The 13,824-nt window shown below is 38.9% G+C and overlaps 1 pseudogene; it reads right to left on the bottom strand.

Annotated features, from left to right (window-relative positions):
* Positions 1-546: 546 nt before the first annotated feature.
* Positions 547-1,122, bottom strand: LOC148548295 (uncharacterized; annotated as a pseudogene).
* Positions 1,123-13,824: the final 12,702 nt, after the last annotated feature.

Genomic DNA, 13,824 nt, shown 5'->3' with positions numbered 1-13,824 from the left:
TCCACTCCCCAGGCTCTATTGGGAACGAACTGCCCTGATACCAAATTGTAACGACTCAACTTCCAATATGCCATGGTCATACAAGAAGCTAAGTGTTACCAACTTGTTCTTCTTAATTATTAACTATTATTTAATATATGAGCATGTTCCTTGTTAGAGCGATGCCAGTTTTACGAGTAACTTTTTTTTTATTTGTTGCGGATGATAAGGTAAAATAAACAAGCATACATTGAGAGTAATAGAAAAGCAGCATAAAGAAACATAGAAATACAACTGATAATATACATCATGTACACTATAACAAAACATGTAGCGATTACACAAGATCAAGTCAGTTTACATCCTCGTCATCCTACGTAGCTAATATATACGCGACACTCCCAGGGCCTGGCCCACACAAAAAGCCTCTAAACTGGCGCCCAGGCTAGCTTAACCACTATATAGCTCCTAGTTCTCGGGTGTACTAACACAAGTGAGAGACTAACTAATAGATAAGTCAGACTAGAGTGTCATCAAAAGAATGCCCCTACGGCTGTCAAGCTATATCTACACGTGGCCGTTTGGAGAATCATCGTGAGGCTCGTCCATCTCCTCATCCTGTTCTATCTCTATCTCAGGATCCTCTTCCTCCTCATCATCCGCAGCTACAGCTATACCCTCAGATCCACCAGAAATACTGCTGTCACTATGTACAAAATCATTGGCGAGCACAGGTCCGTTCGCGTAAATAGGAGCTACCCCATCGTCAGGTAGTGTCGACTCATCAGGCTGTGGAAAGTTAGGGATTGGATCAGGGGAAAGTCCCACTCTGGTGGAATCACAGGTATGTAGTCACCAACTAACTCGGGCTCATCAGGAATGATAGGCTCAGGTACCGCCTCGTTCAAGGGTTGAGCTGGTATAGGGGGTCCGGGACCATCAGGAAAAGGATGTCTAGGTGCGTCAGGGTGTAACCCGGATAAGGAAAGTCGTAAGGAGCATCGGGGTCAAAATGCAGGCTAGACAGAGGATGTTGAAAAGCTCGATTAGGTAACGCATATCGTCTAATACGAGGCTCCAAACCCATAATGAAGTAACTGTGATGTACCGGATCCTCGTAGACGTAAGGGTCCTCGAACTCATAGAAGATCACGACCGTCTCCATCTGAGGGGGAGGAAGAGAGAGAAAGGGTAAGAACTGGGGAGTTCTTAGTAGGGCCAGAGTTATTAGTTACATTCATTTATTTGGCATCGATTAGCAGGCGAATAATGGAATATAGCAAGCAGTAAATAGAATATAAAGATTCGTAGAGAAAGTAGAGAAAACAGAAAGCAGAACACAAACAGAAGAATACAAGAAAATAAAACACAGATATAGCATTCACACAGAAAAACATAGAGCAATAGATCATACACACAAGAAGAAAAGCAATAGAGAATAATGTACAGACAAGAATGATGCATGTCTAGTCCTAGTGCAGGTAATGAGCTCATTTGTCGGTTTCTACCCGCTCCCGACGTAACCCAGCATTACCAGCCGGATATGGCTTTCCTATTGGCTATATCCCTGTGTACAGGAAATAACCCCTCTGCCACCACAGGGTCCACTGCGCGCAGGAAATAACACATCTGCCACGGCAGGGATGTATGCCGACACACCTTCTGTATACAGGAAATAACCCCTCTGCCACTACAGAAATGGAACAGGTGGTCACGGTACTCTGTAGCAGGAAATAACCCCTCTGCCTTACAGAAATAAAATATGGATCTGTACCACAGGAAAGCATTTCTCAGTGGTCGCACCATCATCTATCTGACTGCCACAATGCAGCAGATGAAGATATAGATATCTCTGGGGTTGCCTTAATGCAACAAATGACCTCTCAATAGGTCCTCTGCTCTTTATCATATTACTCTTTTCTCTTTGTCTCTTTATTCTGCTTTGTTTATTCTTTTCTCTGCGCTTCTTTACTTTATTCTGCTTTCTCTGTTTAACGTATGTATTTAAAGCTTATGTAAATTTCGGTATGATTAGTTAGCCTGCCCCAAGTATAGGTTCATTAACTCTATACTGAAATAGTTTAACTTTTCATATAATCCCTAAGCCTATTCACAATTCAAGGACTAACTATGTTGCCCTAGTTCGTTCGCTAGTCTCTGTCTGTTTTTCTGTCATTAATACTTTACAGACTTTTTTTTCGATTTTTATCTTTTCTTCAACTTCTTATCTTTCTTTTATCTTTGCCTCACTAATATGTTCTTACCATTCCCTAAGTGTTTTATGAAGGTAATTATGAGATTCTGCGCTTAAAATTGTCTTTCTAAAGCTTTTACAGAAAACTGCCTTTTCTGCATTATTTTATTATTTTTATTAAAATATTATTTTTAATTAAATATTTTTATTTAATATTTTATTATTATTTAATATTTTATTATTAATTTTTCGAAAATTACATCACCTTTTACTTTTAACCTTTAAAATTTACTTTTTACCACCCGTTACTTTTAATATTTCTACTTTAACCACCCTAACTTTCAGAAATTACCAAATAACCCCCCAAACACTAAAAATTTTACTTCCTTGCCCTTTTAAGGATCTAAAGCCTGTTCTTCATTGTTCTTCATCACACTCAAAGTGTTCTTCATGTTCTTCATAAATTCTTCAGATTCTTTCTCTGTTTTTACCCGTTTTTCAGTCTTTTCAGCAACCGATTTTTACTATAATTCATAATAAATTAGCAGCCACTAAAACCCCATCTTTTCTACATGATTTCAACACAAATTGAACCCCAATTTAAGGGTTAGGGTTTCATTTTTTAGTAGCCACAAGAACACAAGTTCATAGCTTGAATTTCATCAAATTTCATCAAATTTTCACCAAAATTTCAACAAGAATTACTCATATAAACAATCAATTTCAAGCACAACCAAACCATATCATAATCACACAAATCAAACACAATCAATCAAGATTAAATTCGTCAAACCCTACCTGGTTTTCCTGCTCCTAATTCAGTTAGACTTTCAGGTGGTCCTTTAGCACCTTTTCCTCCTAAATCACATCAAGAACAACTTTAAATCCAAAAACCCTCCACTAACCAAATCTCCCTTAGAACGTTAGGAGGTGATTTCTAACCTTAGACTTGCTGGAAAGTTACGTTTCTTGGCCCTCAAGTCAAGTTAAGCATGATTCCTAAGGAAGAACATCAAGAAAACACATATTTAAGCATGTTTCCTTGAAACCGAATCAAAAGAGAGATGGTGCAGCCAACTCACCTTGATTCAAGCCTTGATAAGTCATATGATCATGTAGAAAAAGAAGAGAGGATCATTTTGATCGGATTGGAATTTTGATTTGAGTTTTAGTTCAGCAGAAATCAAGCTTTGAAGATTTGGAACTAAGAACGTTTCTCTCTTTTTCTCTCTTCCTATTTTCGGCCACAAAGTGAAAATGAGCCAGACTTGGGGGGTTTTGGGGGTGTAGGGTGAGTTGTGATTGGTTGGCTTGGAGGAGGGTTAAAATAATATTAAAATATCTCAGGTGTATAACTACTAAAACTAGATGTATCGGAACACTTGTAAAAACATCTCTAAAAATTATTTTCTGAGCTACTAGCATAAATGACACTAGTAACATATTTATTATGAGAGTAAAACATGTATAATGAGGCCTTAGCATTGCTAAAGTCATCAGAGAGTGCTGGTGCTAAGCTGCACTAGTAAACTGTGAACCCGGTTAAACCGATTTTCTGTTTTTAACTAAAACTGACTAGGTAACCTTATAATATTATTCAAGAAGCTTCTAATACTAATATAATGTTAATATCATCCTATTATCTCTCTTCTATCATAAATCAAGTCCAGTTTGTCAAACTGAGACTATTTACAAAAAACCGAATCAAAACTCCTAACCGATACGGTTTAAAAACTAGGTTCTTCGTGACCGTGTTATCGAGCTTGCCTCGGAAAAGGTTCTAGCTTAAAGATAACATAATGATAATGAGGATTGAGATACTTGATGATATATCAAAGGTTTTTCCCTTACTGATCTTCCAGAGTTCTCCGTACTTTCAGAAAAGATCTCGCGTACTCAAAAACTGGGGTTGTTACACCAAGCGTATATAACCCTTAGCTACAATTGTCCCTCTTTCCATGAAGTGTTCTGCTACTTAATACCGCCAAACCTAACTCAAGTCGTTACCGCATTTCACCTTTCGTAATTCTACTGTGTCAATGCTTCCTCACGCCTTCCGCTGTGTCACTTTCATTGGTTGTCACTAAGAGCCTAAATCGCTTGGCTGCACCCACCAGACTTATCTTCTCCCATTAGTTCTTCCGATGCTAAGTTGGGCCAGCCTTAACGGCAATGTCCCATGAAATAAAACTAAGCTAAACTCTGGTCCTAAGCCTGACGTTTAATCTAATCTTCCTAGTTCCAAATCCTTCTCTATCATAAGTTAATAAGAAGAGTCAAGTTACAACCCACTACAATGTGATTAAAACTCAGTTATCCGATTTATCGTTACCTCAAGTTGGAGATCGGTCTACACCTTGGTCCTTTTTGTAAGGACAGCGTCTAGAGATATGCCTTGACAATCCGCAGTGGTAACATCCACTGAACCCATCCATGCACGACTTTTCTGGATGGTATCTTCCACATCTCGGGCACCTTAAATCCTCTTGTTGATCCATGCCTGCTTACCTACTCCTCTCGCCCGGTGATACTGGTCATGGTCAATACCTCCGATATGTCCTTGAACTTGGTATTGCTGGGGGGCATGCCTACCCTTCTTGAAGTTATGGCCCCTTGATGGAACATACTTCCCACGAACTTTGCTACTAGTACCGCCACGAACATCTCTCTCCAATGTCGCCTCCTTGGTATAATCTTCAACAATTGTTGACTTGTCCACCAATTCAGAGAATCTCCTAATCTTCAATGGAGCCACAACACACATAATATCTTCCCTCATCCCTACTTGGTATTTGACACATTTTCAGTCCTCAAAGGACTCAGGAGTACCCTGACTTATCCTCGAGAACCTACAAAGTTCTTCAAACTTGCTAGTGTATTCAGCTATAGTCATGGACCCTTGCTTCAGTTGTAAGAGCTCTAACTCTCTGGCCTCCCTTATTGACTCATGCAAGTACTTTTTTGTAGAAAGCTTCCTGGAATAACGCCTATGTAAGGTCCACATTTTGTTGGTATAGTAGTCGGCGCTCTCCTTGCCACCATTGCTGAGCTTCTCCCACTAGTTGATAAGTCACATATTCCACGAAATAGTTATACAGTACTTGTTGAGTTCGCAATGCACGCTCCACAGCTTGGAACCAGTTGTCTGCTTCAGTAAGATTTGTCGATCCATTGAAAATCAGCGGGTCAACTTTCAAAAAAGCAGCTAGAGTCCTCGAAACACCACCTAAGCTGTCCTCCATACCCTCTACATTTTCATTTCTAACGGATTGCCTTATCCGCCGTAAAGCATGAGTAGCCATAGCAGTGCCCGCTTGAATCGTGTTAGACAAGTTAGTCATCGCCGCGACGAGTTCAGCGTGATTGTCCATCGATGGGTTACCCTCATAATCTCTCCGTATACGTGACCGACCTTGTCCGTGAGTAGCTATTAGGGTTCTTGTCTATACCAAGTAGTCGATATCAAGGTGATCAGTCTCAATATCAAAAGTCTAGTGCTTCAATTATCCCAAAAGGCACTCACAAACAACCATGCTATGAAATATCAAGAAGATAACCTAAATAGCATGAAAGAAAAATGACCCAGAGTATGCAATGAAGCACAATTGGTCCATCCCTCAGGCTCACGAGGACGAACTACTCTGATACCACTAAATGTAACACCCTAATTACCATATGCCTTACCTCTAGCTGTAAAGCAAAGGTTAATTAGAGGTTACGACAATCCATAACTTATACATAAATATATATAGAAAGAAATAATAATTCTAGAAGCCCGATGAAGAAAATAAGCTCAAATACGGAATTACAAAGCGCGAACTTTCTCACGAAGCTACAAGCGTAAAAGACAAGATCCACTATGTATGATAACAAGATATATGTAGTTATATAAGATTATAATAATCATAAGATACTAGCCACAGCCGCGGAGTTTAGGCTGACTAGTTAGATACTGACATACAGAGTTTAATAAAGTAAAACAGCTTATACAAACGTTCTCTGAAAGTAAGCCTCTAGGCTAAATAAATATAAAAGTGAGAGATCTTAAACAAAATACTCAAAAGACTTCAAAACATGATAGAGATCCTCCGCTCTGTCACCACCAAAGCAACTCACCGAGGTGGGTTACGACCTGCATATGAAAAACAACAACAGAATATGGTATGAGAACCGGAGGTTCTCAATATGGTAACAGTGCCCAACGATGTAAGATATAAGACTCCTGGACGCCAGAGGCAATCCTAGAGCTTCATATCCATCATGAGATTCAAGCTTAAAACATAAATAAATTTATAACGTTAACTTTAAAACCACAATGAAAAAGGGATAATCTAACTTATGGGATTTCTAACTATCAGTTCACCGTTGTCCCATAGCCTTCTCCAACATAACCGCCATGTGATCCCATCGCCACCACCTTCCGATCCTCCTCAATCCCAGTAGAAAACACAGGTAATAGCAATGCAAGTAAAGCACAAGTATAAGCATGTATATCAAGTAATTCAAATAGGCAATTAGGCATGTTATCCAATTAGGCATACAATTCAAGTCGACAAAGCAAGCAAGCAGATAAAAGATGCACATGATGAATTCCAGTCTTATAGGCTGTGATATCACATTGTCGGTTCAACTACCAACCCGACACATCTCCATGGAGATGTCGCCCTTCGGAATCATAATGGGAACCCCCGAGATATGGTGCTTAGAACACCGTCCAGGATTTTGTGCATGCACACTATAGTGATCCGAAGGGATGCGAGCGGGACACTATTGTCACGAACCTCACATCTCAATGTAAGCGGGATGAACCACCGTCCTTACACCACCGCCGCTACCTCGACAGGCAGGATCCACCCAAACCGTCCCTGCCAGGCGCATAGCATCTCAACAATTTCAGTATAAAACAGTGATTTAGTGGTTTTCAAAAATCATTTTTCAATATATCATGGATCCATCACTCCATTCCGAGTCACAGACTCATCTCAACCACTGCCAATTCATAATTTTCATTCCGAACTCATTAGTTCACCGCTTTCACAATTCATTATCAATAATCATCAATACTATACGCTGGCTTCTCATTCAACTAAACCCATCCTCAATACACCAGAAACCTAAGCCTCTGGTTTCTAACCTTTCAACGTAATACCAAATTAAATCTCCTTGGACCTTTTCTATATTTTGATACCCGAAAATATGCGAAAGAGTCTTATATAAGTGTCATGGAAGTTTACAAGCTTGTTGAGAAGGTAAAACAGTTAAAAACAAGAGTTTAATTGAAAAATAGGGCATGTGCATACGTACAGGGGTGTGCGTGCGCACGCCCAAGAAAGTTTTCAAATGTGTGTGTACGCATAGAGGTGTGCGTACGCACAGGTAGTAAAAATATCAACTCTGTTCATCCACACAAGGCGTGCGAACGCCCTCAACAGAGTGCACTGATGAGTCCAAATTTGATAATGTATTTTGACCCAATTTGAATGGATTCTAGCACATGAGCTTACACTTAATCACCAAAATGGCATACTTTTGTGTTTGATCCCTAATTTGAACTTAAATGTGAAAACATGCGTTTTAATGCTTAGATTAGTGATTTTTAATTTCACTTTTATGTCATTCGATGCCGTGATATATTTGTTGAGTGATTTCAGGTCGTTTAGGCAAGAATGGATGGCTAAAAGTGGAAGGAAGCATGTACAAGGGAGAAAACATGAAGAAAACAAGGAAAAGCACACACAGAGAAGTGTGCGTGTGCACAACCCCACGTGCGTGTGCACAAGAATGGATTTCCATGTGTGCGTGCGCACAAGCACCTGTTGATGGGATATTTTCGCGGAGAAACGAATTTCTCCAAAACACCTAAACTTAACTGGCAAGTGCACCGGGTCGTATCAAGTAATAATAACTCACGGGAGTGAGGTCGATCCCACAGGGATTGATGGATCAAGCAACTTTAGTGGGTGATTAGTTTAGTCAAGCTAACATTGAGTGATTTGAATGACAATTGAAGCCAACAGAATGTAAACTTGTAGGAATTATAAAGTGCAGAAAGTAAAATTGCAAGTAACTTAAAGAGCAAGAAAGTAAAATAGCTGAAACTTAAATTGCAAGAAATATAAATTGCATGAAAGTAAAGGGGACTGGGTGCAGGGAAATTAAATGAAAGCAGTAAATCAAAGCTTAGAACAATTGCAAGGAAATTAAAATTGCATGAAAAGTAAATTCAGATCACAGTGGCTCAAATGTAAAATGCAGAGGAACAAAAGTGCTGGAAAGTAAATTGGGAATAAGGAGATCAGAGAGCAAAGTGACTGTGCTTAATTTGCAGAAATTTAAAAAGGATGTTGAAGATCTCAGGAGTGGATCCTTCCTTGATTCAACAAGAGAAAAGTGCAGAGAATTAAAAAAGATTGCAGAAGAAGTAAAGAGAAGTTGCAAATAGAGAATGAAAACAGAATTCCTTCCAATCTCAATTCAAGATTCAAAAACAGAAAATGAAACTCAGAGAGAGAGCTCTGTATTCCTAATGCTCCCTAGTGGAGCTCGCCCCCTATTCTCTCTATTCGGGCTTCCTTTCTAAAATGAGAATGATGCCTTATATAGGCATTTTTACAAAATGAAAATGAAATTCAAAACAAATTACAATTAAAATGAAATTTCTATTCTAACTATCTCTTGTGCCTTTGAGTAATGATAATGGGCCCTTGCTCTTGATGGAATTGGGTTGATAGAGGCCTTGGTTGATTGCTCTTGGAGTTGGAGAGAGAACCGAATTGAACCGGGTTGGAATCATGAAAGCTTGAGTAAAAGTTGGAGTAAAAGTTAGGGTCTAACTTTTGCTCCAACTTTTCACATCAGCACCCTTCCTTGCTGATACCAATGTTGGGGCAAAAGTTAGGGGTCAAACTTTTGCTCCAACGTTGGCCCCCTTGTGTGCATGTATGGGGTGCTACTTTGTCCTCTTGTCAACGTTGCCAATTTCATGCCAACTATAGACTATTATATATGGTTGGAAAGCTCTGAATGTCAGCTTTCTAACCCAATTGGAATCACCTCAATTGGACATCTACAACTCAATTTATGCTCATTTGAAGAGGACAAGGTTGCTGGCTTTGGTGTGCAGCGTTTGAGGCGACGTTTGCCTCAAACGTGGTCGAAAACGCCAGTTCTGGAGGCTCAAACATATTGTCCACCCCATACTATTATACATTGTTGGAAAGCCCTGAATGTCTACTTTCCAATGCCGTTGGGAGCACATCATTCGGAGCTCTACAGCTCGAGTTATACTCCGTTGAAGGTGCAGAGGTCAGTTGGCCTCACTGCAGGTTGCCACCATGTTCGTTTATGCTCATTGCGGGGCAGTTTTCTCCCTTAATTTTAGTGTCCACCATGCAGTGCCATATATGCTTGGAAAGCTCTCGATTCCTACTTTCCATTGCTTTTTGAATCACTTCATTTGGAGCTCTGTAGCTCAAGTTATTCTTGTTGGAAGTATACCCCTTGCACACTCATGGCGCCAACGTTAGCCAAAAAGTTAGAGGCTAACGTTGGCGCAAACTTTTGCTCCCCCTTTGTATTGTTCATGTGCCAACGTTAGCCCAAAAGTTAGAGGCTAACGTTGGCGCAAACTTTTGGTGGCCAGGGGGTGTTTTTCTCATGCCAACGTTAGCCACAAAGTTAGGGGCTAACGTTGGCGCAAACTTTTGGTGCCCAGGGAGTAACTTTCATGTGCCAACGTTAGCCCAAAAGTTAGGGGCTAACGTTGGGGCTAACTTTTCACCCAAAAGTTTGTGCAAAAGTTTGAGGCTAACTTTTGGTCCAGCTTTTTGCTTCCTGGTTCATTTTCACTTATTCCATTGTCCTCTCTTTACTCCTAGCCATTCCTTCTTGCTTCAACCTTTCTCCAAGCTTTCTTCACCTATCATTAATCAACCAAACACATCAAAGCTATGCTCAAAATCATGAGATATTCATTCTTTCATAATATGTGACAATTATAGTATAAAACCTCATGAAATAGCATGAATTCATACATGGTTGATTAAATCAAAGGAAGCATGAAAATCTACCCAATTGGCTTTCTTATGGCTCAAGAAAGTGCATAATTCAATTGAAAACAAAAGAAAAAGGCTAGTGAAACTAGGCTAAGATGACTTGTCATCACAACACCAAACTTAAACCTTGCTTGTCCCCAAGCAAGAAAAGAATCATGCAATAAAGATTGACAATCCAAGGCAAGAAGAATAGCAACTCAATGTTCATGGTAAGCTAGTTTTCTAAGCATGCTACAATCACAAAAGAAATGTAAATGATTGATGCTTCCATCTAGCTCAATTTATGAAATCTTTTTCTTATATTTCTTCCTTGAAACAAGCTTTTGATTTTCTTATTAACTTCTCCTTTTGGGTGCTTTGCCCCATGAGTTGATAACAAAGCTACGACTTCTAAATGCTTTGTTTTCAAGTATTACCACTTGATACATAAGCACCACAAGCATTTGATTAGAGGACTTCATTAAGCTCATTTTCCTTTTCTTTTCTTGACTCTCTAATCATTGATGCTCAGAGCCTTGAGCTTTGAGGGAGTGCTTTTGCACTTTGAGCCTAACCTTGACTTCTAAGTGTTTTGTTTTCAAGCATTTGGCTTGATACATAAACACCACAAGTACTTAACAAATAAATTGCCATTGGTACTCAGAGCCTTCAGCTTTTTCATTCTTTCCCTTTTACTTTTCTTTCTTTAATTGTATTTGCTTCTTCAAGGTTTTCATGATTTTCAAAAGATTTCACAAACTGTACTAGATGAAAACTTCAATTAAATAAAATCCAATGCAATTGAGCAACAATTAATCATACTAGCTTTCCAATACTTGTATGCACATGCTAAACTCTTCTTTAGTTCCTTGTTTGTTTATGATCATGATGCTTTACTGCTTTTGAATTCACAAAACTCAAGTTGGTAATCACAATGGCACAGCACCATGTTGCAATTTAGAAATCAAACTATGCCTTTTCATACGCACATGCATACAGAGAAGGTCAAGACAATCATGCAGTTTATAGTGCTTGAAACAAATGAGAGGAAAAGGAACTTTACAACCTTGTAGTTCATCTTCTCTATTGTTGTCATTTTCCTCTCATTCTCCTCCTTCCCATACCAAACTCAGAATGCTTGCTCATCCTCAAGCAACTATTAGAACCGTGGCTATGGGGCTAAGATGGATCATGAATGTCTTACACAAGAAATGTTAGTAGTACATGTGTTTCAAGCAAGCAAAATTAAAGATAATAATCAAGTCACAAGAGACAGAGACATTGTGATTGCAAGCTTAAGAAGGTGAGCATAATACTTTGCATAAAGAATAAGTGGCACACCAAACTTAGTGTGACACTTTCACTTGGAATCAATGCAAGTATCCAGTAAAGATTTGAAGCAAATTGTGTTGCATAGCAACACCAAACTTAGAATGCAATCCTATGTCCATTTATTTGAATTAAAACCAAGCAAATGAAACTGTTCTTTATTAAATACAATCACTAAGCCAAGAATCTTTCATTAATAAAGCTCTCTTGGTGATGTATTAATAAACACAGCAAATAAGCAAACTAAAATGAAAGCATTAAAAACAAAGAATTAACTAAAGTAAACAGAATAACAAAATATCAAACCAAAAGAAAATTAACACTGCAAAGACAATATGGTTATGCAGACAAGTGGTGTTGCTGAATGATTTGCATAGAAAAATAGGTGGCACACCAAACTTAGAATCTTGGTGTGTCACTTTCATTTTTGATTTGATGCAATCATCCAAAAAGATTGAAAAATAATTTGTTGCAAGGCAACACCAAACTTAGAATGTAACCATATGCCAATTTATTGAATTTAAACAAAACAAAGAACGAAAACAAAGCAGAGAAGAGAAATTATACCTACGGTTGACATGTTGTTCACTTTCTTCCTCTTCTTCCAGTTTGTTAAGAGGAATGACTTCAAGAGAGGAGAAGATTCAGCTATTGCCCCCTGTCTTGGTTTCCTCTTAGCAAACTTTCTGTTGTACATGGCTTGATTGAGCTTGCTTGCTATTGGTCCAGGGGTTGGATTGCTTGTGGTTGACCTCCTCTTGAATGTTGTCCTTGGTAGTTTGGTCACAATCCTCTTCTTGGTGCTTTTGTTAATTGCCTTCACTTCTTTGAATCCAAGTCTTGGTGGTTGTGTGATTGTTGGAGTCTTCTTTTCATCAAGAGTCTCTTGTATTGGTGGTTCCATGAACTCCTCCTTTATGTACTTCTCTACCTCACTTGAGTTTGGAATGACTTCTTCACTTTCTTGCTCCTCCACTTCCTCTTTTACACTCAATATTTGTTTTAATAGCTCTTTTATGGAGGAGGTTTGTTGATCTTCCCAAGCTTTCTTCATCTCCTCTTCATATCTTTCAATCATGGATCCAATTGTTGAGCCATTTTGTTCCAGGGAGGTTTGTGAGAGTTGTGAGTCTTCATGTTCTCTTGTCATCTCAAGTGGCCTTTGTGAATATGCAAGTTCAGGTTCAACCACCTCATTCTTCATTGAAAGTTCACTTGATGCAGTGGCCTCCTTATCTTGTTTTTCCACTTCCTCACTCACAAATTGGTCTTCATCTTCACTGTTTGATGGTTCTAAGTTCCCCCTTGATTGCTCTGAGGACTCATTCATCTTCTTGAATACGAATTCTTTCCAAGATGGGGATTTTGTGTATCTTTCCACTAGTTTTCTCTGTATTTCAATGGCTTCAAGGTATTCCTCATCTGTTAATTCAAGAGATGAAGGTTGAGAGTAATTTTGGTGATGTGAATGTGTTGTGGTGAAGTTGTGTTGAGGGGTGTGGAATGAGTTGTGTGATTGATGGGATGACTGGTATGGACTTTGGAGGAAACTTTGTGTTGATGCATAATTAAGTGATGAAGAACTTTTAAATGAGAGACTGGGACGTGAGGGTGGATGCTCTTTCATTCTTTGGTGATACTCCCATCTACCATGAGGATAATAATTTGAATTATTTTGTAGTGGTGGTTGGTATCCCATATGATTTTCTTTCTCATCTTGTGGTTCTGAAGCATGGCTCCATGAATTGGAGAGCCCAGAATTTGAAGTTTCTTGGTGATATTCCCATCCATCATTAGAGATTGGTGATGGTGGGTGATATCCCATAGAATTTGTTTGATCATAAGATGAGTTGAACTCCATTTGAGTTTTGTAAAACACACAACCAAGGAAAATTGAAATTACTCATATCAGAGATGAGAATTTCTTAGTGAGGCAAAAACTCAAACACCTTGGTTTCACTTTGAAACAGAAAACAAAAATAAAGAAAATGCTTGATCTAGACTTCTCACCCACATAATCATTGTTGATCTAAATCAATCCCCGGCAACGACGCCAAAAACTTGATGGGATATTTTTGCGGAGAAACGAATTTCTCCAAAACACCTAAACTTAACCGGCAAGTGCACCGGGTCGTATCAAGTAATAATAAATCACGGGAGTGAGGTCGATCCCACAGGGATTGATGGATCAAGCAACTTTAGTGGGTGATTAGTTTAGTCAAGCTAACATTGAGTGATTTGAATGACAATTGAAGCCAACAGAATGTAAACTTGCAGGAATTATAAAGT

The sequence above is a fragment of the Arachis ipaensis genome, chromosome B8 (genome assembly GCF_059453495.1).
Source record: "Arachis ipaensis isolate K30076 ecotype BB chromosome B8, ASM5945349v1, whole genome shotgun sequence".
NCBI lineage: Eukaryota > Viridiplantae > Streptophyta > Magnoliopsida > Fabales > Fabaceae > Arachis > Arachis ipaensis.
This window is presented reverse-complemented; position numbering and strand designations above follow the sequence as displayed.